The sequence below is a fragment of the Salmo salar genome, chromosome ssa14, assembly GCF_905237065.1.
Source record: "Salmo salar chromosome ssa14, Ssal_v3.1, whole genome shotgun sequence".
Lineage (NCBI taxonomy): Eukaryota > Metazoa > Chordata > Actinopteri > Salmoniformes > Salmonidae > Salmo > Salmo salar.
In genome coordinates this window covers 730,114-736,782 of record NC_059455.1, presented here as the reverse complement: position 1 = coordinate 736,782, position 6,669 = coordinate 730,114, and positions in this window count along the sequence as shown.

Genomic DNA, 6,669 nt, shown 5'->3' with positions numbered 1-6,669 from the left:
ACTACCCTCTGTAGCGCCTTAGGGACGAGAGGCCGAGCAGTTGCCATACCAGGTGGTAATGCAACCGGTCAGGATGCTCTCGATGGTGCAGCTGTAGAACTTTTTGAGGATCTGGGGACCCATGCCAAATCTTTTCAGTCTCCTGAGGGGGAAAATGTGTTGTCGTGCCCTCTTCACGACTGTCTTTGTGTGTTTCGACCATGATAGTACGTTGGTGATGTGGACACCAAGGAACTTGAAACTCTCAACCCGCTCCATGACAGCCCCATCCGATCTGAAATGGTGCGTGTTCAGGCCTCCTTTTCCTGTAGTCCATGATCAGCTCCTTTGTCTTGCTCACGTTGAGGGAGAGGTTGTTGTCCTGGCACCACACTTCCAGTTCTCTGACCTCCTCCCTAAAGGCTGTCTCATCGTTGTCGGTGATCAGGCCTACCACTGTTGTGTCGTCAGCAAACTTAATGGTGTTGGAGTCGTGCTTGGCCATGCAGTCGTGGGTGAACAGGAAGTACAGGAGGGGACTGAGCACGCACTCGAGGGCCCCCCGTGTTGAGGATCATGGAGGCAAATATGTTGTTACCTACCCTTACCACCTGGGGGCAGCCCATCAGGAAGTCCATGATCCAGTTAGAGGGAGGTGTTTAATCCCAGGGTTCTTAGCTTAGTGATGAGCTTTGTGGGCACTATGGTGTTGAACGCTGAGCTGTAGTCAATGAACATTCTCACATAGGTGTTCCTTTTGTCCAGGTGGGAAAGGGCAGTGTGGAGTGCAATAGAGATTGCATCATCTGTGGATCTGTTGGTGCAGTTTGCAAACTGGAGTGGGTCTAGGGTTTCTGGGATAATGGTGTTGTGAACCATGACCAGCCTTTCAAAGCACTTCATGGCTACATCCAACCTATCTCCTGATTCTGCCTCCTCAACCCTCCTCTCCTCCCTTTCTGCATCCTTTGATTTTCTCTGTCCCCTATCCTCCAGGCCGGCTCGGTCCTCCCCTCCTGCTCCGTGGCTCGACGACTCACTACGAGCTCACAGAACAAGGCTCCGGGCAGCCGAGCGGAAATGGAGGAAAACTTGCATCCTTTCACTCACTCCTCTCTACATTCTCCTCTTCTGTCTCTGCTGCTAAAGCCACTTTCTACCACTCTAAATTCCAAGCATCTGCCTCTAACCCTAGGAAGCTCTTTGCTACCTTCTCCTCCCTCCTGAATCCTCCTCCCCCTCCCCCCCCTCCTCCCTCTCTGCGGATGACTTCGTCAACCATTTTGAAAAGAAGGTTGACGATATCCGATCCTCGTTTGCTAAGTCAAACGACACCGCTGGTCCTGCTCACACTGCCCTACCCTGTGCTTTGACCTCTTTCTCCCCTCTCTCTCCAGATGAAATCTCGCGTCTTGTGACGGCCGGCCGCCCAACAACCTGCCCACTTGACCCTATCCCCTCCTCTCTTCTCCAGACCATTTCCGGAGACCTTCTCCCCTTCCTCACCTCGCTCATCAACTCATCCTTGACCGCTGGCTACGTCCCTTCCGTCTTCAAGAGAGCGAGAGTTGCACCCCTTCTGAAAAAAACCTACACTCGATCCCTCCGATGTCAACAACTACAGACCAGTATCCCTTCTTTCTTTTCTCTCCAAAACTCTTGAACGTGCCGTCCTTGGCCAGCTCTCCTGCTATCTCTCTCAGAATGACCTTCTTGATCCTAATCAGTCAGGTTTCAAGACTGGGCATTCAACTGAGACTACTCTTCTCTGTGTCACGGAGGCTCTCCGCACTGCTAAAGCTAACTCTCTCTCCTCTGCTCTCATCCTTCTAGACCTATCTGCTGCCTTTGATACTGTGAACCATCAGATCCTCCTCTCCACCCTCTCCGAGTTGGGCATCTCCGGCGCGGCCCACGCTTGGATTGCGTCCTACCTGACAGGTCGCTTCTACAAGGTGGCGTGGCGAGAATCTGTCTCCGCACCATGCGCTCTCACCACTGGTGTCCCCCAGGGCTAGGCCCTCTCCTATTCTCGCTATACACCAAGTCACTTGGCTCTGTCATATCCTCACATGGTCTCTCCTATCATTGCTATGCAGACGACACACAATTAATCTTCTCCTTTCCCCCTTCTGATAACCAGGCGGCAAATCGCATCTCTGCATGTCTGTCAGACATATCAGTGTGGATGACGGATCACCAGCTCAAGCTGAACCTCGGCAAGACGGAGCTGCTCTTCCTCCCGGGGAAGGACTGCCCGTTCCATGATCTCGCCATCACGGTTGACAACTCCCTTGTGTCCTCCTCCCAGAGTGCTAAGAACCTTGGCGTGATCCTGGACAACACCCTGTCGTTCTCCACTAACATCAAGGCGGTGACCCGATCCTGTAGGTTCATGCTCTACAACATTCGCAGAGTACGACCCTGCCTCACACAGGAAGCGGCGCAGGTCCTAATCCAGGCACTTGTCATCTCCCATCTGGATTACTGCAACTCGCTGTTGGCTGGGCTCCCTGCCTGTGCCATGAAACCCCTACAACTCATCCAGAACGCCGCAGCCCGTCTGGTGTTCAACCTTCCCAAGTTCTCTCACGTCACCCCGCTCCTCCGCTCTCTCCACTGGCTTCCAGTTGAAGCTCGCATCCGCTACAAGACCATGGTGATTGCCTACGGAGCTGTGAAGGGAACGGCACCTCCATACCTTCAGGCTCTGATCAGGCCCTACACCCAAACAAGGCCACTGCGTTCATCCACCACTGGCCTGCTGGCCCCCCTACCTCTGAGGAAGCACAGTTCCCGCTCAGCCCAGTCAAAACTGTTCGCTGCTCTGGCACCCCAATGGTGGAACAAGCTCCCTCACGACGCCAGGACAGCGGAGTCAATCACCACCTTCCGGAGACACCTGAAACCCCACCTCTTTAAGGAATACCTAGGATAGGATAAAGTAATCCTTCTAACCCCCCCTTAAAAGATTTAGATGCACTATTGTAAAGTGGTTGTTCCACTGGATATCATAAGGTGAATGCACCATTTTGTAAGTCGCTCTGGATAAGAGCGTCTGCTAAATGACTTAAATGTAAATGTAATGTAAATGCTACGGGGCAGTAGTCATTTAGGGAGGTTACCTTCGCTTTCTTGGGCACAGGGACTATGGTGGTCTACTTGAAACATGTAGGTATTACAGACTCGGTCAGGGAGAGGTTGAAAATCAGTGAAGACACTTGCCAGTTGGTCCGCGCATGCTCTGAGTACACGTCCTGGTAATCGATCTGGAATGGACAGCACCCGGTATAAGGGGCACTGTCCATTCTGCTGATAAAGCGCATGGGAGACAGGCTACAGATTTTGCACCAACCTATCACTTCAAAAGCACTCAATCAGTGGTCTCGGAGTCTCGACATTTGAACATTGTTTATTGTGGTTTAGTGTGACATAAGCAGAATTCAATATAATTCCAATGCAAGACCCCCCAAAATATTGCCCGCTCACCAATTTATACTGCCCCCTTAGACACTTAAACCTGGCACTGGTTCTGGAGAGAAGCAGCTGAGTGGGCTAATGGCTGGTTAGGGGATGCGGCTGACTGCTCACAGCTGATATTATTGGATGAATCTGATATGATATACACACAAAGCGAAGTCCATACAGAAATGGTTTGTCTAGATCGGTGTGGAAGAACTTGACTGGGCTGCACAGAGCCCTGACTTCAACCCCATCAAACACCTTTGGGATGAATTGGAACGCCGACTGCGAGCCAGGCCTAATCACACGCCACCAGTGCCTGACCTTACTAATACTCGTGGCTGAACGGAAGCAAGTTCCCGCAGCAATGATCCAACATCTAGCGGAAAGCCTTCCCAGAAGAGTGGAGGCTGTTATAGCAGGAAAGGGGGGACCAACTCCATATTAATGATCATGATTTTGTAATGAAATGTCCACATACTTTTGGTCATGCAGTGTACATTGCTGTATATATTTTTCTATTTTGTGTACATTTTATTCTAATTGCGGTGAATAGGTTTGTTGTATGCCATTCCTTTCATTAAAAACCTCAAGGATCCGACCCCTTTTTTCAATTGTCGCCTAAAATGACATACCCAAATCTAACTGCCTGTAGCTCAGGACATGAAGCAAGTATATGCATATTCTTGCTACCATTCGAAAGGAAACTTTGAAGTTTGTGGAAATTTGAAATTAATGTAGGGGAATATAACACAGATTATTTTTTGTCACATTATTTTTTAAATGCGAGAAAGGCCATAATGTATTTTTTCAGCCCAGGCGCAGTTTAGATTTTGGCCACTAGATGGCAGCAGTGTACGTGCAAAGTTTTAGAATTAACCATTGCAAATCTGTTCAAAATTTTGTATCGAGACTGCCAAAATGTGCCAAATTGGTTTATTAATACATTTAAGTTCACAATTGTGCACTCCCCTCAAACAATAGCATGATATCCTTTCACTGTAATAGCTACTGTAAGTTGGACAGTGCAGTTAGATTAACAAGAATTTAAACTTTCTGCCAATATATGTAAACTCAGCAACAAAAAAAAATCCCTTTTTCAGGACCCTGTCTTTCAAAGATATTTGGATTTTTATGAATTAACTTCACAGATCTTCATTGTAAAGGGTTTAAACACCGTTTCCTATGCTTGTTCAATGAACCATAAACAATAAATGAACATGCACCTGTGGAATGGTCGTTAATAACCTCTACGGGATCGGTGTCCCATCCGAGGGATAGTTGAGCTAACGTAGGCTAATGTGATTAACATGAGGTTGTAAGTAACAAAAACATTTCCCAGGACCAAAAACTCATAAAAAGAAACGTCCTCTCACTGTCAACTGCGTTTATTTTCAGCAAACTTAACATGTGTAAATATTTTTATGAACATAAGATTCAACAGACATAAACTGAACAAGTTCCACAGACATGTGACGAACAGAAATGGAATAATGTGTCCCTGAACAAAGGGGGGTCATAATCAAAAGTAACAGTCAGCATGTGGTGTGGCCACCAGCTGCATTAAGTACTGCAGTGCATCTCCTCTTCATGGACTGCACCAGATTTGCCAGTTCTTGCTGTGAGATGTTACCCCACTCTTCCACCAAGGCACCTGCAAGTTCCCGGACATTTCTGCGGGGATCCGGGCTCTTCGCTGGCCATGGCAGAACACTGACATTCCTGTCTTGCAGGAAATCACGCACAGAACGAGCAGTAATGGCTGGTGGCATTGTCATGCTGAAGGGTCATGCCAGGATGAGCCTGCAGGAAGGGTACCACATGAGGGAGGAGGATGTCTTCCCTGTTACACACAGCGTTGAGATTGCCTGCAGTAACAACTTGCTCAGTCCGATGATGCTGTGACACACCGCCCCAGACCATGACGGACCTTCCACCTCCAAATATATCCCGCTCCAGAGTACAAGCCTCGGTGTAACGCTCATTCCTTCGACGATAAACGCGAATCCGGCCATCACCCCTGGTAAGACAAAACCGCGACTCATCAGTGAAGAGCACTTTTTGCCAGTCCTGTCTAGTCCAGTGACAGTGGGTTTGTGCCCATAGGCGACGTTGTTGCCGGTGATGTCTGGTGAGGACCTGCCTTACTACAGGCCTACAAAGCCCTCAGTCCAGCCTCTCTCAGCCTATTGCGGACAGTCTGAGCACTGATGGAGGGATTGTGCTTTCCTGATGTAACTCGTGCAGTTGTTGTTGCCATCCTGTACCTGTCCCACAGGTGTGATGTTTGGATGTACCAATCCTGTGCAGGTGTTGTTACACGTGGTCTGCCACTGCGAGGACGATCAGCTGTCCGTCCTGTCTCCCTAAAGCGCTGTCTCAGGCATCTCATAGTACGGACATTGCAATTTATTGCCCTGGCCACATCTGCAGTCCTTATGCTTCCTTGCAGCATGACTAAGGCACGTTCACACAGATGAGCAGGGACCCTGGGCATCTTTCTTTTGGTGTTTTTCAAGTCAGTAGAAAGGCCTCTTTAGTGTCCTAAGTTTTCATAACTGTGACCTTAATTGCCTACCATCTGTAAGCTGTTAGTGTCTTAAAATTAACCTCAAAGTAAAGCAATCTAACTATCCAGGTTTGTTGCATGAATAAATAGGTGTTGATCATGAAGCATATACAGGGTCTTCGGGAAAGTATTCAGACTCCTTGACTTGTTCCACAATTTGTTACAGCCTTATTCTAAAATGTATTAAATAAACATTTTCCTCAATCTACACACAATACACCATAATGACCATGTCAAAACCGATACCTTTCGGACCTTTTGCTATGAGACTCAAAATTGAGCTCCGGTGCATCCTGCTTCCATTGACCATCCTTGATGTTTCTACAGCTTCAATGGAGTCCACCTGTGGTAAATTCAACTCATTGGACATGTTTTGGAAAGGCACCCACACCTGTCTATACTAGGTCCCACAGTTGACAGTGCATGTCAGAGCAAAAACCAAACCATGAGGTCAAAGGAGCTCCGAGACAGGATTGTATCGAGGCACAAATCTGGGGAACAGTACCAAAACATTTCTGCAGCATTGAAGGTCCCCAAGAACACAGTGGCCTCCATAATTCTTAAATGGAAGAAGTTTGGAACTACCAAGACTCTTCCTAGAGCTTGCCGCCTGGCCAAATTGAGCAATTGGGGGAGAAGGGCCCTGGTCAGGGAGGTGA